The 25,637-nt window shown below is 45.7% G+C and overlaps 1 long non-coding RNA gene across 1 annotated transcript in view; it reads left to right on the top strand.

Annotated features, from left to right (window-relative positions):
- The first annotated feature begins 1,676 nt into the window (after nt 1–1,676).
- Nucleotides 1,677–25,637, top strand: part of LOC309384740 — a 144,142-nt gene continuing 120,181 nt past the window's right edge. Inside the window, exon 1 of the long non-coding RNA XR_014174110.1 lies at nt 1,677–2,722. This is a non-coding gene — a long non-coding RNA (uncharacterized lncRNA). The remainder of the gene's footprint in view (nt 2,723–25,637) is intronic.

Here is a 25,637-nt window from a genome sequence, read left to right as displayed (position 1 = left end):
ATATCTATATCTTTCACTTGAAAATTAGAAAAGTGTGAAACTGAAAACGTCATGTTCAGTGAAGCTTACTGTACTGTAAAATAAATACTGAATGGTCATTTTGTCAGAAATGTTCTGAAGGGACCTCCATTCAGCAGTGGACTGGACTACTGAAGAGGGCCTTTCAACTGTATGATTTCATAAGTAAGCGTAGGATTACTACAGTCATGTAGAGACTACACTTTAGATATTTGGCAACCATCATGTATTTATCATGGTTGCAGCATCCCAGGGTCCTGGGATTGTCGTATGCAATTTTCCTAGGGAGCAAAATCAATGGGGAAGCCAGATTCATTTAATAACTGCATGATTCAATTAACAACTGTAGCGAATCACTTAACAACCATAGCAAAAAGATCGTAAAATGGGGAGTAACACATACTTGCTTAGCAATGGAAATTTTGGGCTCAAAAGTCGAGAACAGTGGTGGGTTGCAGGCGGTATGCCCCGGTATGGGTGTACCGGAGCCTGCCCGGAGCACCGGATACTGTTCCGGTAGGGTGCTCTGGAGGGCCCACCCGCCCAGCCGAGCTCCTTACCGGTCTTTTAAGTCTTCGGCACTTCGGCACATGGCACGTACAGCACCTGCGTGATGCTCTGCTGAGTAGCTGGAGCATCACAGAGGTTTGCGGAGGCAGTAAGACACATGCATGTGCTGCAGGTGTGTGCACGCATGCTGCACGTCCATGTGGACGCCGCCGGGCCCGTTCCAACTGTACTGGTTGGAACGGGATCCGGAACCCACCACTGGTTGAGAATTACCTTTAAATAGTTGGTATCTCTAACGGTTCCTGCTGGATAATTTTCCAACTAAAAATGTATTTAGAACAGAATTTCAAAGCTCTTACGAAGTAAGGAAAACCTCACAGCTTGTTTAGTGAGAAGTGAGTTTACTTAGAGCAACTCACTTTTTGCAGTCAACCATCATTTAACAAGTTAACTGTTCGAGTCTGCAAAACAATCTGAGCCACCAAACAGCCTACTAAGATTTTTGTGCATTGTGCAGCTGCAGCCAGAGATTGTCATTGCAGAATTATAGTCTAGGGTCACTTGGACCATAGAATAGAAACTCCAATCCAGGACATAAACCCAATTTTGATGGTTGGCCCCCTCCCCTACTTTTCTGGAAAAGCGGTTCCATTTCATTTGCCATTAGAATCGCTCAACAGCTCAACATTATTTTGGAGGCCACAAGAAAAGAAAGGCCACAATTATTTATTTATTTCATTTTATTTAGTTTGTCAAACATGTAAAAGATAACAGGTATAAGTATAAGCATAAGTATGAACCAGGGGTGAAATCCAGCAGGTCCTGACAGGTTCTGCAGAACCGGTAGCAGAAATTTTGAGTAGTTTGGAGAATTGGCAAATACCACCTCTGGCTGGCCCCAGAGTAGGGTGGGAATGGAGATTTTGCAGTATCCTTCCCCTTGCAGTGGGGAGGGAATGAGAATTTGCAGTAACCTTCCACTGCCATGCCCACCAAGCCACGCCCACAGAACCGGTAGTAAAAAAAATGTATTTCACCAACTGGGATGAATACAGTAAATGGGTACGAATAAATGGAGACAGTAGGACAGGGACGGTAGGCACGCTGGTGCGCTTATGCACGCCCTCGATTAAATCGAGGCCAGCGAGCCGCACAGGGATTTTCTTCTTTGTGGTTGTTAAAAAGTTTTGCAGCGAAACCCAACCCTTGCGGCGGGGAGGAACAGCGGCTGTGAAAATCGGAAGCCCCGCCATGTCACTGTCAAGCGAGCATCATCGATTACCTAGGAAATCGACCGCGCGCCGATTGGCCAGATGGCGGCAGGCGCCGTAAACTACGATTCCCGTGATGCTTTCCGGCGTGTCTTGCCGAAGTCAAAGGAGCCTGAGGGTATATAAAGGCAGGAATGGCTCGAGCCGAGGCAATCGGAGGTAAGTTGGCGGGGAGGCGATGTACCTGCTTGGAGAGCGACGGCGCTCGAATAATCCCCTCGCCGGGGGTTTGTAGGAGAGTCGGGCGCTACGGCAAAACCAAGCCGCGTTTTGGAAGGGCTGTCCTGAGACCCTTGCGGGGATCGGTGGGTGCCTTTGGGTCTTCGCGGCGAGGAATTGTCTGGGATCAAGTGAGCGGGCAGCTTCCGGAGGGATCGATGGAGCTTTTCTTCGCGCTTTCTTCAGGACTGGCAGAGAGGTGGTGACGGATCCTTCTGGTTCAGATGAAATAACCTTTGTTCCTGCAAATCTTGATCTTTTCTGCCCTGTCCCGAGAACCGAAAGTTTGGAGTGGAAGGGATCTAACGAGACAAGTTTAGCCCGTCTTTTTTTCTTCCTCTCGACCAAATGGATCTATGCTCTTTCCGCCTAGAAATGATACTGCCTTGGATGTATATATATACACGCATAAACACATACGCTATACATCTGCCTCTTAGGGGGAAGCAGCGACGTGGGGGTGGGGGGGAGACGCCTCTATCCCTTACCGGACCGACCAAGGAAAGTCAACTGTGGATGCCTGTCGTTTCTCTGATCGGATATAACGCTTCGCAGTGATGCTTTCCTTCTCCCGCTTCTCGGAGTTCTGGCGTTTTGCCAGACATACAATAAGCTCGGAGGCGCCTTTGGCATCCCGTGTTTGTGGAATATAATGGGGCGGCTGCCTCCTGTCACTTTGTTCTCCGTGGAAGGCGGCGCGGAAGGTGAGTAACTTGGACGAAGGCTCAGGTGCTTTGGGTGACCTAGGTCGGATGGTGTATGGCCGGGGATGAGAAACCTTGTAGTATAACGTGCGTGTGGGGGGAAAGGTCGGGTTAAAGGAAGGCCGCGTTCGGAAGCTTTCGCTTGAATGAGAACGGGAAAGATGCGTGTCGTGTATTGATCTCGCGAAACAGAAAAAGGGGGCGATGGTGGGCTTTCGTCGAACCTCGCAAGGGATTTTGTTTGCCGCTCCGTGGTATCGGCTTCCTTGTCATCAAGAGACACTTCCCATCCTCCCCCGCCAGAGGAAAGGACGCAAGAAGCGGGGCATCCCCATGCTGCTCAGTGGCTCTGCCTTCGGGATCCGTTACTTGAACGCGGGTGTGGGCGAGAAAACGGCGCCTACCCGCCGAGCTGGGGGTAGCAGGCAGCCGGTGGCCCGAGCGCGCCGCTTTAGAGACAGGTAGGAGGAAAGAAGGGGGCGAGAGCTTCCTACGGCGGAAGCCGCCAACCGAGGCAGGCGATGGTGTTGTCGTTAAGGGGAGATGAGAATAATATATTGCTTAAAATATTTTTAAAAAACCACGCACGCCCCTTCGCAGTTTGCACGGGACTCATCACTTTAGACAACAAAGGGACTGCGAGTTCACTGCAAGATCGAAGCCTTTTAGGAGTGAGTTGGTGGGCGGGCAGGGACGTTTTGTTCCAGCCACTTAACGGATTTTTTATTTTATTTTATTTTATTTTATTTTATTACAAATCGCGGTCTCAAAGCTTGCCGTACCTGCCGATTTAAATGAATAAATGCATTCTAGGCTCGGGGGCTTCGTGTGAACGGGCTCTCTGGGGGAATGAATGCACGCGTGCTGCGGAAGCCCGAGCGGGGTTTTGTCCCCTGGCGTCTCCTTTTCTTCAGAGGACGCCGTTGTCCTTGTCGTCCGAGCCTCCCCCCCCTCTCTCTTCCCATGTCTTCCGTTCCCTCTCCCTGGGGGCAGAGGTGGTGTTAACCCTGCTTTGTAACTCAACCCCGTGGCCTTCCTCTGCCCAAATGGCTCTCAGGGTTGCTTTGGGTTGCTCTCTTTGGGTATAATCGGCCTTTGTTTTCATGGCGTGGCCAGCGCCTCCTTCTCCTCCCCCCCCCCCAATTTTCCTCTTTGGTCTCTTTCTTAACTGGATCACTCCTTTCCACACCGATGTGCTAGGTTCCTCCCCCCCCCCTCGAGTGAGTGAATTGGTCTCAGGTTTGTCTTCTCTTCCTCAGCCCACCCACCTGTACAGTTAGTGAGTCACACCTGCCCAAGAGTCTGGTTGCTGGGGATTCCCTTGCCCCTCTCTTTGGGGTAGGTGGTCCTTGAGCTGGAGGACTTGATTTATTGTGTCCTGATGGGAACTCTTGAAAGGCCAGCCAGCACTTAAAATGTATATTTAAAGGCATTCCACTCAGGGCTATGTTTAGCTTTATGGTGAGAAGGGGTTCATTCACTCCCCATCTCTTCCTTCCAAAACAAGGGTGAGGGTGGTGAAATGCAGCATTGCTGGTGACTGACATCTCTCCTATGGAAGAATGAGCAAAACATGCTCTGTGCCTACTTGGGGAACAAGTATGGGGTGCAGGGGCTGGAATGTAGGCTTGGATCTCCTCATGGTTTACTGGATGGTTTGCAGTCAATCGGTTCCAAGTGCCAGCAATTCCCACCCTTCCTTTCGAAGGAAGCTTGCTGAGGTGGAAGGAAGGGTGAGCGTGGTAAGAAGTCCACACAGATCTTTGTTTGACAGCCCCAGGCTGCCTGTACAAGCCCTGTTCTGGTACAGAAGACACCTTCTAGAGCTCCGAGGCACTCCAAGTACTTCAATTTGGGAGGTGTGGCTGTTTCTCAGCTCCCAGGCACCTCATCTCACTGCTGGTCCCAGTTGGACTTTTCCTCCTGGAAGAATTTTATAGGAAGCAAATGTTTTTTGTTCCCCAGGAACAACTTGTCTATTAGATACGTGCAGAGCTTGCTTATTTATTCACACAATTGAACTGAGCAGCTGAAGTCAGCTGGACTCTAGGCAGCAGCGTGCAGTATTTAAATATCTAAAACAAAATGCACATCAGAAAAATGTAAAAAGTGACTAAAAGTTTGTTTTGGTTTCCTGCTGTGACGTTTTTTGTTCTCTTCTGAATGTCTCCATTTGCTGCTTTTGAACACAGCAGTTGTGTTTGGCAGTGGAGAGAAGTTAGTTCATGTTAATATTAGGGAGGCGTTTGGGATTAGATTTGGATTAGACAATCTGAGCCATTGCAAATGCTCCAGTTTTTCTTTGGATGGGCTATTATTCACATAAGGTTCTCCCAGGTTACATTGCTCTGAAATTTCAACTTGCACTCCAATAATCTTCTCTGGTGGGAGCATCTGAGCAAATCACACTATGAGTACAATCTCCTTGGCAGCACAGTCCTGTGATACTTGGGTTTCCTTGTACATTTTTGAAGAAGTCACTTTCTGACATTCAGTTGTCACCAAACCAAAAGGAGCCAAGGTCATGTCCAGGTATGAATACATAAACACTGAAATTCACAAGTTGTACAGTAAAGTAGTTTTCCCATATAAAACAGATATTATTCTAGGCTCAGGCATAAATCCCAGGTGTTCAGGACTTGGGCAAATTAAGAACTGTGAAGTGTGATTAATTCCAAATTTAGTCATATTAGAATTTCCATGTCATGAGAGGCTTAATTAAAACCATCTGCTTGTAGACCTTATTACAGTCAAGTCCTCTGCCCAAATGAGAAGATACTATTGTTTGTGCAAGAATTATTTTTCGACATTGGACATATGTTTGTGTGTGTGTGTGGGGGGGATTAAGCCAAGATGGTTGGAGGATTCTGGGAACTGAAGTCAAGGAATATGATTGGGAAATTTTTATTTATTTATTTATTATTCATGCTTCTAGACCGCCCCCTCTCCCAAAAAGGGACTCGGGGCGGTGTACAGTCCATGCCAAATATATCAAAATACAATAAAAATTGAATATGTACAGTTGGAATGGAGGAGGTTAAAAATGGAATTAAAAGAACTGTACAAAGCAATATATATAAATATAGGATTTTGAACCCCTAAAACACACACAATAAGTTAAAAACAATACCCCTAAAATAACCAGTTAATACATTTGCCAGGAGGGACAGTTGTAATTATGCCAGGCCTGCTAATCGGAACAGGTGAGTCTTCAATTTTTGCCGGAAGGAGCGGAGGTCAGTAGTGGTTCTAATGTCGGGGGGGAGGTCATTCCAGAGGGTTGGGCCCATCACAGAGAAGGCCCTACTCCTTGGTGTCGCCCGTTGGCATTGCCTAGTGGACGGCACCAGGAGAAGTCCCTCTCTGTGTGAGCGAATTGGCCGCAGGGATGTATGTGGGAGGATGCGATCCCGCAAGTAACTAGGTCCCGTGCCATGGAGCGCTTTAAAGATGGTAATCAGCACCTTGAAACGCACCCGAAAAACCACAGGTAGCCAGTGCAGCTCGCGCAGGAGAGGTGTTACGTGGGAGTACCTCGTATTCCCCATCACAGCCCGCGCGGCTGCGTTCTGAACTAACTGCAGTCTCCGGGCGCGTCCCAAGGGCAGCCCCATGTAAATGTTACTTATAAGACACAAATATCTTTATAAGTCCTCTTGTATTAATAAAGTTATATATCATAAGTGCCTATCATAACTTTTGTAGGAGAAAAATTCTTATCCGTTGCCTAACCTTATGTATTCTGAAGAAAATCAGCCTTTTCTTACACACCCTTCTATTAACCCCTAATGAAAATAGCTCTCCTAAGACAGATCTCCCTTCTGTTTATATAATACCAACCACAAACCTAGGCAAATCCATTTTTACCAACATGTTTCTACCAAAAGAAACTAAGTATGAAATAGTAGTAAGACACAAATCTTCAGTTTTGAAAAAAACCTGAACTATCTTTTTTTAAGTCATCTTTCTAAAGTGGGAGCCTAACACATGGTGATGGAAATATTTATTTAGCAATGGAATTGGTAGGTGGTTTTCAGTAAGGCACCTGGCTACTAGTAGCTTTATTTTATTATTTATATCCTAGGATTTCAGGGAGGCTTAACTGTAAGGATTTTGGAGAAGGAAACTGAGTACTATATTTGGTAATCAGAAGAAACGAAGAACTGCAACAAAAATGTTTTCTGATCATTAACCTTTTCTTACTCCTCCTACCTTTTCTCTTTTCACACCATACACTTTGTTCTACTCCTGCCTCTCCGTAGCTGTACTCCATTTTGGTACACTGACAGATAATAGACTTAGGTTTGGCTGCTGTTTAGAAATGGTTTGTCTACTCCAATTTCCCCCACCGGATGAGGGAATTGGACACATCTGGAAGGAACCAGATGTTGGCTAAAGTGTAAGTCCTTTAGTTGCCTGTCATGGCTGTAAGTTATAATGTTAGGTCCTTATTTCATGTTAGAACAGTAATTTCAACATGTGTCAAGTAATCCCCATTCTGGATTCTCCTAGAAGCAGATGCAGTGATTTCAGAAGCTGGGTCAAAAGTCTTCTTATTCTTGGTAACCAGAAATGTAATTTGTTTCTGGGATATTCTTCCACAAAAGAAACAGATGAATACTATGTTCTATTGAATGTACGTGATGGCTTAAATTTTTAAAAAATTGAACTAGATTTAATCTAGTTTAATTGGGATTGTAAGATTTGAAATCGATCAAACTAAGCTAAAACACTCGTGCACAAACACACATTTATGTAAAAGTTGTACAATTCTTAAACTCTTTGATTAGGAAAATGTAACCCATGATGGAGATTTAGGAGTGATTCTTGGATACATTTTTGTCATGTGAAATGTATAAAAGAACTTCTGGGTTATAGAAAGCTATCCATCCACTGTTAAGTCTTCTCTTTTGCTTCGGCTACTTTTTAGGTAGAAATATAATGTATCATAAGACGAATTTATACTGTTGAAAAGAGCATAGAGAATGAGATGTGAGGATGATGGTAAATATACTTGGCAGTTAACTTTGATGGCATGAACCTATTATGGTGCATGTTGAGAACTATATCTAGATAAGGCAGAGCTAGTCAAGAATAAGGTCTCAGAGGCCACTTGACTTGATGTGTGAAAACTTTGGGCCTTTGCACCCATCTTAATCCCCAAACTTCAAAAACAAAGCATTTGTTCTGATTACTGCAGTAAAGCAAAATAGACTGGTCATCTATTAGAATGAAATGAATGGGGCTGCATGTTCTGTAGGTGAGGAATTAAGACCTTGTTAGTGCTAAGTAAAGGAGATATGTTTCATGGGGTGGACTGAAAGCTTTGCCAAATGTATGCTTTTGAAGCAATTCGGTATGAAAGAATGGACAATGGAGGAAGTGACAAAACACTACAAGTAGGGCAATCCTATGGTCCCTTAAAACTGTCTCAGAAACTATAGGCTATTTTGGATCAAACTCACCATGGGATAAATAGAAAACTCTTGTGTTTACAGCAGGGTTTCTCAAACTGCAAGGTTTACTTTTCTTAAAGAGGTACACAGAGAGTCCAAAGTTTCTCAAATGGATTGTTAATTGTGTTCATTTTGGTGCCTAGATTTTTAGAGGTGGTAAAGGGAGTCATCATGACAAAAAGTTTGGGAATCCCTAGTTTAGAGGATCAAATTATGTCTCAAGCCTGCCCTTTGATGCACTGGAATAAGATGAGAGGTGCTTGGTATGGACCGATGGACAGGATGTTCAAAAAAAGTACTTGGAAAGATCATAGGTAAATCACTAGAGGGACATGACTGCCGGAAGTCAGAGGAGATTTTACAAGTTGGAAGTCGTCCTAGATTAATGGCTCCTTCTGCATCAGCAGGTGCCAATGCAGCCAGAAAACCTTTGCCCAACCATAGCCAGTTTGCCAGTTGTGATTTACTTGGGTAGGAAGACCTGACTGTAGTGGCTGTGTTCATGTGCATAGACTGCCATAAAGTGATGTACTTGAGGCTGCCTTAAAAAGTTCAGATGGCGAAAAATTCAGTGGCAGTGGGCACAGGTTATAGCTGTTTGCGTGCCCTGTGTTGGCTTCCTATGAACTTCTGAGTGCTGCTTTTAACTTAGAATAGAATAGAATTCTTTATTGGCCAAGTGTGGTTGGACACACAAGGAATTTTTCTTTGGTGCGTATGCTCTCAGTGTACATAAAGAAAAATAAAATACATTCATCAAGAATCATAAGATACAACACTTAGTGATTGTCATAGGTTAAGCAATCAAATCGTACTAGAAACAAATAAAACAATATAAATTGTAAAGATACAAGCAACATGGTTATAGTCATAAGTTGGAAGAGATAGGTACTAGGAAGGAAGAGAAGAATAATAGTAATACAGTCTTAGTAAATTATTGACAATGTTGTGGGAATTAGTTGTTAAGCAGAGTGATGTCATTTGGGAAAAAACTGTCCTTGTGTCTAGTTATTCTGGTGTGCAGTGCCCTATAGCGTCGTTTTGAGGGTAGGAGTTGAAACAATTTATGTCCAGGATGTGAGGGGTCTGTAGATATTTTCATGGCCCTCTTTTTGACTCATGCAGTATACAGGTTCTCGATGGAAGGCAGATTGGTAGCAATTGTTTTTTCTGCAGTTCTAATTATCCACTGAGGTCTTGCAGAGCCAAACCAGACAGTTATAGAGGTGCAGATGACAGACTCAACAATTCCTCTGTAGAACTGAATCAGCAGCTATTAAATCCCCTCAGGACTCAGGACTGGATTGCCTTTAGGTCTACATCCCTTCTGGAATCAGCCCCATCATCTCATTGATGAGGGGGAAGGAGAAATAATTGGTTGCTCTATGTTTTCAGGAATTTAGGAGAACTGAGGACCCAGAGTCATTATTTGACTGCCTCCTAGAATGGGCTCCCACAAAAAGCGCATTTAGGCCCAACTGTAGTTGTCTTATGAAACTTTTCAAAGCAAAGCTGTTCCAGAGACCATTTTGGGGCTGATGATGCCAGATGCTATCTGGAATATAGACTTGACCGTTAGCTTTTAATTAATTGTTATTGCTCCTTATGTTATGCTGAGAATTTGTACATGGTTGTGGCAAGCTGAATAAATAACAAATAAATAAAATGTTAGTTTCATAATCAGCATATGACTTTCAGACACCCAGATGTTAACAGGGCTGCTCTGCTCTGTGCTGGCCAGTGCTTACCTTCTCTATTATATACAGCTCTGCTTTCCGTTTCATTGCGTTAGGCAACACCGTCACGTGGCTGGAAACTCAGCCTTATTATGTGAAGGAGGAGCTGAATGACTTTGACTTTGAGAAGCCCGAGGAGTGATATGGTAACCCTCCACAGGGATTTTAAGGGTTATTATATACTGTAAAAAGAGAACAGGTCACAGTAAGAGTAAGAGATTATGCAAAAAGTTGGTCCACATAAATAAATAGGCACAGAAAAAGCAATGGCAGTTGAAAATTTATCAAAACACATGGTAAGATTAATGTGACAGTGGGGAGATACTGGTTATGTTTAAGGTGAAGTTGGAGAGTCATATTTTGGAACACTTTGATCTGGAGTTCTCTTCAGAGTAGAGCATTGGACTTGAAAAGCGGTAATCTGTGAGGCCTAACTCTATCATCTTTATCTCTATGTCTGTCTGTCTCTCTGTCTCCATCTCTGTCATGGCTTCATCTCTCTTACATGTTTCTCACTGTTCTCTCATGAAAGTAAATGTTGAGGTGGGAACCATGTTTTCTGCATATTTGCAAGTAAGAGCTCATACAAAAATATCTCACAAGCCCTTTGTGTGTGAGAGAGATAATTTTGCCTGCAACAGCAGGACATTGTATGGCTTTTATATCTGAATGAGCCATTAGGTAAAAAGTAAAGGTTCCCCTCGCAGATATATGTGCTAGTCGTTCCCGACTCTACAGGAAAGTGCTCATCTTCGTTTCAAAGCTGAAGAGCCAGCGCTGTCCGAAGACATCTCTGTGGTCATGTGGCCGGCATGACTAAACGCAGAAGGTGTTACCTTCCCACCAAAGTGGTTCCTATTTTTCTACTTGCATTTTTTATGTGCTTTTGAACTGCTAGGTTGGCAGAAGTTGGGACAAGTAACGAGATCTCACTCCCTTACACGAACCGTCAAACTGCCGACATTTCTGATCAACATGCTCAGCGTCTTAATTAAAAGCTAACCCCACATATGAGGGGAGGGGAAATACATTACTATTTCTGAGAACAAATGACCCAGTCTTGTACAATGGTTTAGTTTAATTGCCTATTACACATTGATGGTAAATTGGATGATGAATTTTAAGCTTGCTTTTTCTTCTGATCACAGATCATAATCAGCCATTTTATTGAAAACACAAGATTCTTGGTGGAATGTTATTTACAGATCTGGTTGTCAAATAACATTATTGGTTCACATTGGCATTTGTTATATACCGGTAGTTGTGGGTATTAAACTGTCTTGACCACAGTTCTAAGTTGTTCTGGAAACTAGGGGATTCCTCTGTCTCTCTCTTTCCCTTATCCTTGCACTTACTCCTTTTTTTTAAAGGAGGAGAAAGCTACCAGACTAGCTTTGTAGCAGAGTGGAATTCCTAGCCATATTTGGGGAGTTAAAACGATGATAATTCAAATGAATATTTTTGCAGTTTTAGACATACTATGCAGTTAGATCGGGGGGGGGGTCCTCAAACTATGGCCTGTGGGCCGGATACGTCCCACTGAAGCTATTAATCTGGCCCTCGTGAACCCACTAGGCTGCCTCGCCCACATCACCCCGCCTACCCGCCTGCCCCCACCCGTCTTCTGGAGGCCAAAAACAGGACATGCGGAGGCCTCTGGAGGCCAAAAATAGGCTCGGTTTTGGGCAGCAGAGTGGGGCTGGAGGCCGGACAGAGGAAGGGACACATGAACATACAAACAGAAGTCCCTCATATACAGTCCAAGGCAGACACATCCTTTACAAATTGCTTTCCATCCCCAGGAGTAAAACAAATTAAAGTCTAATTTGTGTGTATTGTTTGGACTGCTAAATTGGCCATGCCCACCCAGTAACGTGACTACCTATTCACACCCACCCAGCTGGTTCGGGGCCCCAACAGTATTAGGGACCGTGAACTGGCCCCCTGTTTTAAAAGTTTGAGGAGCCCTGAGTTAGATGTTAGCTCTTGTTTTTCCCCTAATCCATTTATACCTCTATCTTGTTAGCATTCTTGATCAGTTAGCTAATGGGATTGGTATGAAGCAGAGAGATTTCCTTGCGTTTTTCTTCCTAAATCAGTGGTTTATCTGCTCACAATTAATAATTTCCTCCCAGTGTGCCTCTCTTCTACCTGTGAGCTTCATTCCATGTTATGGCAGTAATACTGGACTCAAGCGGTCATCCTAAATGGGTGTGCAACTCGGAGAAAAAGATTGCAGGCAATAACAGACAGTTGCAGATTGAGTTTTTGTACCGTTAAAAAAATGCTTTGATGTTCTATTGACTGTAAAGAAAGTCAGTTCCTGGGCTTGCTTATGCATTGCAGTGCAGTCTTTAAAAACCGGCAAAACAAAGTGAGACACCTATTCTGTACAATGTGCTCTCCGTGAGTGCTCTCTGGCTATTTTACAGTGAATTCATCTTCACAAACTGCAGAAATTGCTGCAATTTAAAAAATGTGGGGTTTTTGTTTTTTTTACTCATTCGTTAAAATCTGAACTGTGATAGTAGAGACATTTTGCATCCACACAAGAAGCTTTACGCTATTGACACTTAACTTTCTCAGTCTCTTCCAGGCCTAAATTCTGCTGTACAGAGAAATTTACCGTAGTTCTTCCATCAGCATTCTAAGTTTCTAATTCAGCACTAAAGATAATTGTCCTCCTTGGTTTATTTGTCAAATTTATGCCAATAACTAATTTCTGCTTTCCTTTTCTTTTTTTGGTTTATTGCTGGCATTTTTTTTAATTGTAAAGACATATATTGTCCACATTAATTTTTCATTTCATTTCAACCGCCCTGTGTGCATCTGTGCGTCGGGAAGATGATCTTCTAGTTTCCGGTGTATGCATGCACACTGGCCACCTGGTCTTTGTGCGTGCATGTGTGTGCCAGAAACTGGAAGACCAGGTGGCCATGTGTGTGCATGTGTGTGCCAGAAACTGGATGATCATCTTCCTGGCGTGCACATGCAAACCGGGCGGCTGGTCTTCCTGTTCCTGGCACTCCCACGCGGGTGAAGATCAGCTGGCCAGCATGCCGGAACCTGGAAAAGCAACAGGCAACAGCTTGCATTGCTACTTCCGGCATGCGTGCTGTAGGTTCGCCATCACGGCTATAACCATTAATGAGAAATGCTCCTCTGTCTGTTGAAATAACCTATATCATACAGGAGGTGAAACAGTTGCTGATTTTTCAGGAATCGGAAGGCGGCTGTAACTTTCGTTTTATTGGTAATCTATATACAGTAAATTCCTCTCCAAATCTATATGCCAGCCTGAGAATCATTTCTTCTCTAGATTCTGTAGTGTAAACTGGTGGCTCAAAAATTGGCATACTGTATTGTAAGGAAAAGTGTCATGAAAATTAAGGAGAATGGATATCTAAAGGAATAATTAAGGAAAATAGATGTCTAAAGGAATAATTAAGGAGAATGGATATCTAAAGGAATAATTAAGGAAAATAGATATCTAAAGGAATAATTACGGAGAATGGCTATTTAAAAGGAATAATTAAGGAAAATAGATATCTAAAGGAATAATTTAGGAGAATGGCTATTTAAAAGGAATAATTAGGAAAAAATAAATGCAGAAGCACTAACAAAATTGCAAGTGAATTATTTGTGTGCCATTCTTGCAAAAAGTTGCATATGGCTGCAAGTTTCAGAAGGTGAAAATGAGATACTGAGATTAGCCTGCCTTTAGAACTCCAATTTCTAGGTAAATATGGTGTGTATTGTTCATTTTCCCAGCATGTCAAACCAGTATAGCTAACCTACTAATTTGGCTAAGGGGGTTTATGGCATGTTTCAATGTTTTCAGTTTCTGAGACTGGAAAAAAAACATATAGCAGAACCAGGATGTGATTCCTCACTCTGGCCTTTGAAACTTTTATTACTGAAGTTAGGGACTCTTAAAAGAGGGTGTGACATGGGATTGAATGGAGAAGGATTTTTTTTTTTAGTACTAAAAATAAAGAGTAGAAATCTCTGCTTTTATCCTTCAGAACTTCTGTTGGTGTCAGGACACTTGAAGCGCCAAAGTATCTCAAAATTCAGCATTAGAGTAAAATTGATGTGCTGTAGAGGTGGTATTCTACTGGTTTGGACTGGATCACCTGAACTGGTAGTGGAAATCGTGGGTGGCATTGCCCACTCGCGCCCGTCTCTATGGCATCCCATTTAGGCACCTTTTCCACCAAAAGTACACACACGGAGGGATCTGCGCATGTGCAGAGGTGGCACATGCGTGCAAAGTGCGTGTGCATGCTCACTCATATTTGCAAACCAGAAGGGAAGGGAAGTATATACCATCTCTGATGTGCTGGTAGCATTGAGCCCAAATGGAGCTTCCTGTCATAAGGTCTCCGACTTCAGTTTAGTGTCTCTCTTTTTCTGTTCTCTTAAATTGCTGAAGTCTAAATAAGAATCTTGATCTAGCTCTCCTCTTTAATATCTTGGATATATAAGATTTACTGTGTTAGAATCTGCAGAAGCATCTGTGGTGGATAGTTCTGCCATCTGAATGCATTTGCAAATCATTTATCTAAGCCTGTCAACCCTGATAAGTGTAAGTACAGCTAACTTTGAAAATGATTTTAGCCAACATTTCTAGTCTGTTTATGGGGTCTGTTCTGAGGTAGCTATTTGTTATCTATTTCAGCCAATAGATGCTTGTGATACCTTGAACAGAAATAATTAATCCTGGAAACAGAATAAGACCTATCTATCAATATTCTTGGGAATAAGAAATTTCTGAATGATGATACTTGGGCTTTCTAGGTAGAAAACACCTGAGCTCTAACTATATTGTAACAAACCGATTGTTCCTCTATCCATATATAATAAATCTTCCTCGTTCCGTTCAATTATTTGAAATTTTGTCACCCCAATCTGGGACTGTACTCTCTTATTTTAATTCTATGTTACGCTCATGGAATGAACACTTAATAGTCCAAAGGAGTCCAGGCAGTGACGTGCAGTCAGGTGAGGCAAGTGAGGCACAGCCTCACCACTCTCATCATGAAAAAAAAAAGTAAAAGGAAAAAGCTGAGCTACTTGCTGCCTCACCGTGGATGACTCTGCTTAGCCTCACTGGTGCTCTCCCTCCTCAAGTGTAGTGACTTCCTCCCCAGGCCCCCATTCATTTCTCTCTCTCACACACACAGCTGGATAAAACTATATAAAAATCTAGCCCAGCTTCACTGATTACAAGTTTGAAAAGGCAACGTGGCTCCACCTGCAATCAAACTACACTTGGGGAGGGAGAGCACAAGCGAGCATTGAGGAGACCACAGGAGGAGGCAGGAAGCCAGGCAAAGAGCCATGCTATAGTACACACACTTCCCCCCAGCCTCTTTCTTTTGGAAGGCTGGGCTCGGCTCCCCTCCGGCTTCTCTGCCTCTCCTCTCACCCCAGCCTGCCAGCAGGAGGTGGTGGGTGGGCTTTATTGTGTTCCAGGCATTTCCCACCCAGACAGCAGGCTGCATTTGCAATGGTGGAGGTGTTTGGGAAAGGCAGCAGGGGAATGGGTGGTGGTGGTGGCAGAGGAGCTGCTTTCAAGCCACTGGAAAAGATATCCAATCCAACTTTTGTGTGTGTGGGGGTTTGTTTGAGAGTGAGTGAGAGAGGGAAGGGGTAGGAGAGATAGTCCAATCAAACTTCTGTGTGTGTGTGTGTGTGTGTGTGTGTGTGTGTTTGAGAGAGGGGGAGGAAGGGAGAGAGGGAGGAAGGAAGGGAAGGAGAAGAAAAAGAAAAAGAAAGAAGGAGCAAAGGAGAAAAACAAATGCTGTCGCTTTAAATTGGAACTGAGCATGCCTGGCTGTGGAATTCTGGGAGTTGAAGTCTACAAGTCTAAAAATATTTGAAACCCAGCACTGTGTCAGTGCCTCACCAGTCATAAACCTCACCGCACGTCACTGAGTCCAGGTACCAATTCAACTTGCTATGATGACTTTCTTCTGGTTTGGACAATTCAGGTCATTAGAGCAGAAAGTATTCAATTATCGACTTTGGACTTGGAAACAATATTGGAAGTGAATTTGATCTGGCTGAGATGGAGATACTCCTTGAGAAATGGTGCAAAGGAGTGATCACATCCTCCAACTTTTGCCTGGACCTTTTTTGTTCAAAAGGAAACTTTGCCAATAAACATGTTTCTTTGAAAGAGTATAATGATGCGTCCAAATTACCAATATTAATGGGTTTCTTCCAGAAAAAAAACCCAATCTACACCATAAATTTGTGTATCTTTAAAGTGACCCTGTTTTTATTGCAATAAATATAGTTGACTGTGGGACCTGTATGTTATATGTAAGACTTCCTAATACAGAGTAAATACGTTGAATTATCAGTGAAACTTTATAATGAGGGGGTTCCTTCATGGAGGATCTAAAAGATGTTTCATATTCATCTTCATGTTCTAAAGAAAATATACTGAGTAGATGTGAAAATGTCCCAGGCTTTCATTTATTGAACACAACAATGCAAGCTGGACTTCAAAAGAGAAGACGATTAAAGAGGCAAGCTTAGTGTAAACCACTTGGTACTTCAAATAAGCAATTCAAGTATTTCAAGCCACCACCGATCCTTAAGGGTCCATTCGAGCCATCTCCGGTAACCCATGATTGAAGAAGCAATGACCTCAGTGATTCTTTTCTACATTTGCAAGAAAGGGAATATACATGTATGTCAGGGGTAGGTTGCTGCTGGTTTTACTATCGGTTTGCAACCTGCATGCAGCGCACGATGTGCGTGCGTGCGCACACATGTGCTATTTAATGTAAATTGTTCTTCGGCATGCACACGTGCAGTCACTAAAAAACAAAATGGCGACGGGACAGCAGTGGCAAGGAAACCGCTTCGGGGGCATGGCAGGCCTGGCTCACTGCCGGTTCTGCGACCCAGACGTGAATTCCACTACTGGTTCGGCCAAAGTGGGCCAAACTGGCAGCAACCCACCGCTGATGTATGTGGAAGACCAAGAAGGTCTTCATTTTTAATTTGCAAAAACGTATCTTTGAGACTTGGCCTCTTTTTATGGAATAACAGACTTTCAATGTGTGAACCGGCCAAGCAATATGTTTTGGGCCTTGAATTTCAAGATGGCCTTTTAAGTGGTCTTAGTTAGGGCTTCGTCTCTTCCTTGTATCAATACTTTAAGATATCAGGAAGCTCTGCAGCTTCTCCCACAAAAGATGCCACCTGTCTGTTTTCAATCGGAGAGCAATATTTGATTTGGTCCCTGCTGGAAATGGGCTTCCTTCTCCATTAACTTCTTCCAGGGCCTCTCATCCCAATTCTCATTTGTTCCTTGCTGCCTAGGCTTTCAAAAGGGCCATTCCTTCCGAACGGCTGACCAGCAGGGGTGAAATGGTAGAAATCTCCTCACTTGGAAACATGAATGAAACTCTTTCTTCTCTCCCCACTCCTCTGGGCTTCCTAAAAATGTATGGGAAAAAAAGCGCCTTCCTTTATAGCCTTCTCAATTGTCCCCTTTTTTTAAAAAAAAGGCAAAAGCGAGGAAGAAATCTCTCTGAAAGGAGGGAAATGTCCCTCCCCGTTGCCTCCCTTGTTCAGCACTTTGTTTTTTTGAAGGCCTTTGCTCTATTGTAAGTGCAGGACAGAGACCCTTCTGTGAGGGCTGCTCGAGATCTCTTCACGGGGTGTCCCCTCCCACTTCATCTCAACAAGCCCCCCATTCTTTTCTGAAGAGGCTCCCTCTGTCTAACGCCAAGGAACTCTTTGGGTAGCGTTTTTATCCTCCGGCACTTTTGCTCACAATACTCCCTGGAGTGTCAAATAAACTCCTTCAGAATCCTAAAACCATGCGGGGGGGGGGGGAGAGAAGGGGAGAGGGGGGGATAAAGTACAAACCCCCCTTTATTTTCACCCCTGCAGGGAAACAAACATGCTTTGTGCCATAGAGTAGCAATGTTAAAGAAAACAGAACAGTGTGTGTACTTAATATCTCCATAATAAAATAGTTGGTTACGCTCCTCGGTATGATAACAGTGGATAAATTTGTCAGACAAACTATAAATCAAAGCTTCTTTCTTTGTGAGGCAGTTGGCAGACAGGGGAATGGAGCAAAGATGCCCCCCCCCCCTTCACTAGGGGCTCGGTTAGAGACGCCGGTTATCTATTTTGTTTGGCAGTGAAGGAATTTGAAACTGACCGGTTGTAGCTTTAGTGTATGCATTTTGCCTAGGGGGCAGCCCCACAGAAGTCCTGAGTAGGGATGAATACATCTTATCCATTGGCCAAGTTAAGTGCTTATTTGAAACTTTTTAAAAAATGTTTACATTAATGTACACATTTTTTTATTATACCAAATATTTTATTTTACAATTTTGCCTTTTACAATATTTCCTTAATTTACTGTGTTTCCCTGAAAATACGACAGGGTCTTATTTTCTTTTGCCCCACAAAATATGGCCTTTGGCTTATTATCAGGGAGGGCTTATTGTTTTGGGCTGCTGGGCGGCTGCTTCCTTGCGAGTGGACTCCCGAAGAACTGGGCACAGCCTCAGGGGTGAAGCAGCCATGAGGTAACCACGCTCATGAGCAGCCACCCGGCAAATCCCCTCTCCAGCCGGGCAGAGCGCCATTCACTGACCTAGGGGATATCACTAAGCCGCCAAGCCACGTGGCGCTCTGCCGGCCACCCAGCTCCCGTGACTTGGCACATTCAGGATACCCCCTAGGTCAATGCATGATGCTCTGCCTGGCTGGAGAGGGGGGTTGTGCCAGTGCCTGTTCTGCCCCCAGCCTCACCAAGTCCTTGTGCAGCTCTCCCAGGGCACTGCTGCTGGCCACCACCGCCTGCCGCCACCACGCTCTGAACATAACTTCCAAACTCCAAAACTCTAGGAGTGCTCTCTATGGTGGGCCGGCTGCCAGACAGAGTCTTCCGGACAGAGAGTCTTCCAGCAGCAACGTGAGCGCCTTTCTCCCCCCTCCCAGCTCCCGCAGCTTGGCACCTTTGGGATACCGCAAGGTCAGTGAGCGGTGCTCTGCCTGGTCGGAGGGGGGGTTGTCCAGGGGGTTTATTTTCGGGGGTGGACTTATATTTTTGCCCACGTGAAAAATGTGGCAAGGGTTAGTTTCTGGACAGGTCGTATTTTCGGGGAAACACGGTAGCACTTATTTGTATAGACCTTACTATAGTTTTTTTTAAAAAGGGGTAATTGTACCATAAAATTCAGAAAAGTGCAGATTTTGGATGATAATTGCAATTCACAATTTGCTTCAAAGATGAGAATTTAAATATATTTACTTTTAGATCATAATATATGCTAAATGAATTGTCCCTTCCTTCTACTTTGTGAATATTTTCTAATATCTAAATATATTTTTACACTGTCTTGCTTATGTTGATTTAAGTACAGTAAATCCAATACTTCACTGGACTTTCTCATCATTTCCAGCATGGATAATATTTCATTGCTACTGTATCATTTATTTTGGTATCTGATTCTGTTTAGTTATTAATTCCTGGATTCCTAAATGCTTTACATCCCTAATTCCCAACTTTGATTTTAGCATAGTCAGTATAGCAATAGCACTTAGACTTATATATCACTTCATAGTGCTTTACAACCCTCTTTTAAGTGGTCTTTATGGTCATGATTGGGAAACTGCTTTTGCTAATGTAAATAGCATTCGATCCAAAGCATTTTAAAGCAAGGTATTCAGCAATGTGTGAAGATCACAAATGAAATAAAGAATTGGGTCTATGAAGCTCAGTTTAAGCTTTAAGGAAAAGATAAGAGTGAAAAGATTGAAGGAATGTAGCAGTTCATTACTATCTGGTTATTAAAGTTAACCTGGATTTGGTATCCAGGAGGAGAAAGACTAAAATTATATGACTACAAATATGATATGTGCATAGTTGTGGAGGTAGAGGTAAAGGTTCTCCTTGCACATATGTGCTAGTTGTTCCCAACTCTAGGGGGCTGTGCTCATCTCCATTTCAAAGCCAAAGAGCCAGTGTCGTCCAAAGACGTCTCCATGGTCATGTGGCCGTCATGACTAAATGCTGAAGGCACACGGAACGCTGTTACCAAAGATGGTTCCTTTTTTTCTACTTGCAATTTTTACGTGCTTTCGAACTGCTAGATTGGCAGAAGCTGGGACAAGTAATGGGAGCTCACTCCACTCCGCGGCGGTAGGGATTCGAAGTGCCGAACTGCCGACCTTTCTGATCAACAAGTTCAGTGTCTTCACTGCTGAGCCGCCATGTCCCTCATAGTTGTGGAGAAGTCTAGGCAAAAAGGAAACCCCTCTCTGACTACCTTCTCCAGCTTAATGGTCCATGTTGGATTGGCAGTGTTTAAATTTTCTACACTACCTGCATGTTATTATCTCTCTAATTCCAGCTCCCAGATTTTTATGGATAGGCATTTTCCTCCTTAAAAAAACGAGAGGTGTACTAGCCTATAATTCCCTTTGACAGCAACTTTTTTTTCTTCACTCTCTTGCTTTGAAGATGTGAACTTCAGATCTTCTACTTAGACCAAGAAAGGCTGCATCAGCAAGGAGAGAAAGGAAGCCAGGATACAGATGTTATTTTCAAGCGTCTGTGTTGGTTAATCCTTCTTTCCTCCTACTGCACCTAGAGCCACTTCCTTTCAACAAAGGGAGCAAATGAAGCACAACATGTGGATAAACCTGAAATCACACTCATGCTCACAGCATCCCATCCCAGAAAGAGCTGAATTGGAAACGAGGCTCGAGAGAACCGTGTTACTGCAAATAAGTAGAACATCTTACAACTGACTTCAAAGGGGCTTTGAGCAACAAGTGTGGACGAACTAAGATTGCCAGATCCCATCTGTTAACAAGATCAGCATTTCACACAGTTCCCACATGTGTTCTTTTAATTTCAATCATGCATAACATATTGGGGTTAATTTCCACAGAGTCACATTTGGAAAGTTGCATACTCTGCTTTGACTAGAAAGAGGCCTTTTTTTGAAGGAGAAGTTGTCAGATGCATCTGTACCAGTGGTGGGATTCAATTTTTTTTTACTACCAGCTCTGTGGGCGTGGCTTGGTTGCCAGGGTGTGGCTTTGTGGGTGTGGCTTTGTGGGCATGGAAGGGGAAGGATACTGCAAGATCCCCATTCCTTCCCCACCCCACTAACTTGTTTTCCAACTCCGTTGTCCTGTTCAGAAGAAACAGAAGAATCTTCAAAAGAAGATCAGCTGGGAGGCAGCAGAAGTGGGGCCATCCTTTTTGCCGGTTTTCCGAACTATTCAAAATTTCCGCTATCGGTTCTCCAGAACCTGTCAGACACCGGCTGAATATCACCTTTGATGTGTACCAAATCTAAAACACACCTAAAGATGCCCTTGTCAGGGCAACTGTCCTCACCTGGAAGTGGGCGAGGGGAGGAGACTTTTACAATCTCTACAATATTTTGTTATTCAGCCATCCACTGACAGAGCGATTCAAGAAGTCCTCATTTGGTTTGAAGCAAAACTGAAATTATTCTAGCAGTGGGTGCTCAGAGTAGCCAAAGGCAAAAGTAGCTGCGTGTGGTGTTGATATATATGGGTACACATATATATGGTCAGAGTGTACATAGACAGACCCACAGTGTCGTTTATGCAAAAGGGTAGTATTGCTGTAAAAAGGAGGGGGACAATTGGCCGGTTTTTCATTATGCTGGGTGGGGATGATGGAAATCTGGGACCTCTGATTGGAAGTGCACCAGTTGGATGAAAGTTTCCCACATAATAACAGCAGCAAATGGGAATTATTTTTGAGGACAAGTGAAGCCTGTAGATTTTGTTTGCATCTGAGGTCCTAGGGAGCCCTCTAGTGGCCAAGGCCTATCAATGCCTTTGTCCTACATTGAAGCTGGAGAAGGTGTGGAAGAACTGATGATTCTTCCCTGGATTGTCTGCTTGTGATTGCGGCCTCCTCTGGTAACAATGTCCACCACCTATAAATGGTGTTCCAACCCAGCTGAGGTCTTGGGTCTAAACTTCATGGGAAAAGAGCCAGCTGGCAATTTTGAATGGAGAGGAAGAAAACAGAATTATAGACCAGGCCACAAGGATGCCTTCATTGATAGGTGCTGCTTCATTCATTGAAGGTATGGGTGTTTATGATGATTCTAGCTAGGATTTGAGAAGGAATTTAGTGCGGCAAGGATGAGAATGGTGAATTTTACCAGAAGTAATGTGCTTGAAGCTTTTGCTTCCCAGCAATTTATTTTCCCTTCGGGTATTTGAAACTGTGTTTCTCCCTAGGATTCTGTTGTCCTTGTTTCTAAGAGCTTGTGAAACAAGCCTTCTCTTGTTTTTATTCATGTTTGCTTTGTGTTGAAATTGGCTTTCTCCACCCCTTGAATGCATAAGCTGAAGAAGTGTGGGGAAAGACGAGGCTTGACACGAAAGGAACGTCCAACTCTATTTTATTCGCAATTAACCAACAGTAAGCAATACAGGAGAGAAGCGCGCGTTCTGTAGCCTGACAGCTATTTAAGGGAAAGCTGTCAGGCCGAAGGACCAATCAGCAGGCCAGATCAGCCCGCCTCAGCCATGCCGCGCCTGATTGGCTAAGGCGCAGCATGGCTGTTGCTGGCTGACAACAGGGGGAATTCCCCGGTCGTAGGTCGGGGAGGAAAGGATACAATACTCCTTCCCCCCCAGCGAGTACGCATGCGTAGCCGTGGAGCATGCGTAGTCGCGAAGATAGGCTGGGCGGCGACGGACACGCCCAGAACGCCTCAGAACTGGGCAGACCGTCGGAGAAGGAGGTGGTGTCCGTGGGAGCTCCTCCCTGGAGGGAGTGGAGCTCCGGGCGCCATCTTGAAGGCCTACCCCAGCCGGAGGAGGAGGAGGCGGAGACTCTGGAACAGGTAGGCAGGGCCGGGGTGGCGCGGCCGCTGACGGGCTTGAGTCAGGGAACTTTGAATTGTTGCGAGGGACAGGCTGGCCTGATTGAGGGAAGGCCAAAGTCGGTTGCAACGGCGGAGCTGGTAGCCCAACGGGGGCTGAAACGATGGAGGGCTGTGGAAGGCGGAAGGCGCCTGGAACAGTCTCTGGCGAAACTTCTTGCGGCCTGGGCAACAGCCACGGCTGGGGAAACGGGTGCGGCGCCAACCCCAGGGCCTCGGGTGGAATTGGCGAGGCCGACTCTGCGGGGTTGTCGTGTGGATCCAAAAGTTCGCGGCGCCTTAATTGATCCACGTGGCGGCGCCAGTCTGCACCGTCGGCAGTCCGGACCCTGTAAGAGCAGGGGCCGGTTACAAAAGTGACGGTGGCAGGCACCCACTTAAAATCCCCGGAGAAAGCCCTAGCCCATACTGGGTCGCCCTCACGGAAGGAACGGGGAGGGGGCCCCAGGTTGCTCGGCTGTGCCTCAGAATAGGTTGGGTGCAACCTATCTAAGGTGGTCCGCAGGCGCCGGCCCATCAGCAGCTCAGCTGGGGTTTTGCCGGACAAGGGACACGGGGTGGAATGCTGAACCAGGAGGTAAGCAGCCACCCTCGTGGGCCAGTCGCCCTTGTCCATTCGGCCAAGGGCGTCTTTGGCCGAGCGGACAGCGCGTTCCGCCCGGCCATTGCTGGCCGGATGATAGGGAGCGACGAGGGCATGCCTGATGCCTTGGGAGGCCAGGAAACCCTGGAACACGGTGGACGCAAACTGAGGACCATTGTCCGACACAACGACGTCTGGCAAGCCGTGGGTGGCAAACAGGCGCGTCAGTGCTCGGACAGTGGCCTCGGCTGTGGTGGAGGTCATGATGATGAGCTCCACCCAGCGCGAGTAAGCGTCCACCACAACCAGGAAAACCTGACCTCGGAAAGGCCCGGCGAAGTCTAAGTGGAGGCGTGACCATGGGCCGCGGGGAATCTCCCACTCCCGCGGCGGGGCCGCCGGAGGCGCTGGACGGGAGACCTGGCAGGTCGAGCACCTGGCAACCCAGGTAGCTATCTCGTCGTCCAGGCGGGGCCACCAGACATAGCTGCGCGCCAATGCCTTCATGCGCGCTATGCCAGGGTGGCCCTCATGGAGGCGAGACAGCACCTGGTCACGCAGAGTGGGTGGAATGATCACCCTGTCCCCCCACAGGAGGCACCCACTGTGAAGAGACAGCTCTAATTGCCTGGCCTTGTAGGGGCGGTGGCCGTCGGGCACCGGTCCCCCAGGCCACCCCCGCAGAACCCAGGTCATCACCTGGGAGAGGGTGGGGTCGGCCAGAGACGCTGCTGCCACATCGCCCGCAGAGAGCGGCAAGGCGAGGTCTGCAATGGCCAAAACAGACATGCAAGGCACTGTCTGAGGGTTGGAGACGGGCAAGGGGCAGCGGCTGAGGGCATCAGCATGCCCTAGCTGCTTGCCAGGGCGGTAGACCAGGGCATACGAGTATGCCGCTAGGAACTCCACCCAACGTGTCATCCGGGGTGACAGAATGGGAGGGGTCGGACGGTCACCGGCCAGAAGCCCAAGGAGCGGCTTGTGGTCAGTGAAGAGCGTGAAATGCCGTCCGTAGAGGTATTCGTGGAACTTTTTAACCCCGGACACGGCAGCCAGAGCCTCCTTGTCGATCTGGCTGTAGTTCCTCTCCGCTGGAGAGAGTGTCCGGGAATAAAAAGCTATGGGGGCTTCTGAGCCGTTGGGAAGGACGTGGCTCAGGACAGCCCCCACACCCACGGGGGAGGCGTCACACGCTAGAGTCAGGGGCATCCTGTCACTATATTGGACTAGGACTGCCTCTGACGTCAGCATGTCTTTGACAGCCGCGAACGCATGCGCTTCGCGGCTGCCCCAGCGCCAGGCTGCCGATCGGTCGAGCAACCGATGCAGCGGCTCGGCTAGTGACGCCTTGTGTGGCAAAAATGGCGCGTAGAAATTTAAAAGCCCCAAGAACGACTGCAGCTCCGCCTTAGTGGCGGGGGTGGGGGCGTTCTTGATGGCTGCGACTTTAGCAGGGGTGGGGTGGATTCCGTGGGCATCTATGGAGAAGCCGAGGAAATCCACTTTAGGCACAGCAAATGAACATTGCTAATCCATTGTGCTTTGCACGCGTGGGTTCGTATCCCACCTTCGTCGCCAGTGAAGAAGTGTGGGGAAAGACGAGGCTTGACACGAAAGGAACGTCCAACTCTATTTTATTCGCAATTAACCAACAGTAAGCAATACAGGAGAGAAGCGCGCGTTCTGTAGCCTGACAGCTATTTAAGGGAAAGCTGTCAGGCCGAAGGACCAATCAGCAGGCCAGATCAGCCCGCCTCAGCCATGCCGCGCCTGATTGGCTAAGGCGCAGCATGGCTGTTGCTGGCTGACAACAGGGGGAATTCCCCGGTCGTAGGTCGGGGAGGAAAGGATACAATATAAGCCACATCAGCTGCCATTATTATGGGATGGGAGCTACACACACGGAACAATTGCCGTTTTGTAGTTTCAGGGCTGAGTCGAAGCTTCCTTTGCCGTGACCTGGTTCACACCTCAATTTTAAATCATACAGGGATCATTGTTTCTTACCTCATCTCTTTTGAACAGGGCATGTGCCTCCAGGGAAAAAAATAAGCAAAGAAAGGCTCCCTGTTCAGTCCTGGTGATGTGGCCTAAAGTTCTCTCTGATGTGATTTCTCTAGAGCAGGGGTGTCTGTTATAGCCCGCCAGTGGAGCTAGCAGCAGATTCGGACAGTGAGGAGGTTGGGGAGGAACATGGGCCAGTCCTGGAGT

This window comes from Natrix helvetica (genome assembly GCF_964273705.1).
Source record: "Natrix helvetica genome assembly, chromosome: 1".
NCBI classification, from domain to species: domain Eukaryota; kingdom Metazoa; phylum Chordata; class Lepidosauria; order Squamata; family Natricidae; genus Natrix; species Natrix helvetica.
Note: the sequence above shows the minus strand (reverse complement) of the source record. Positions and strands in the feature narration are given on the sequence as shown.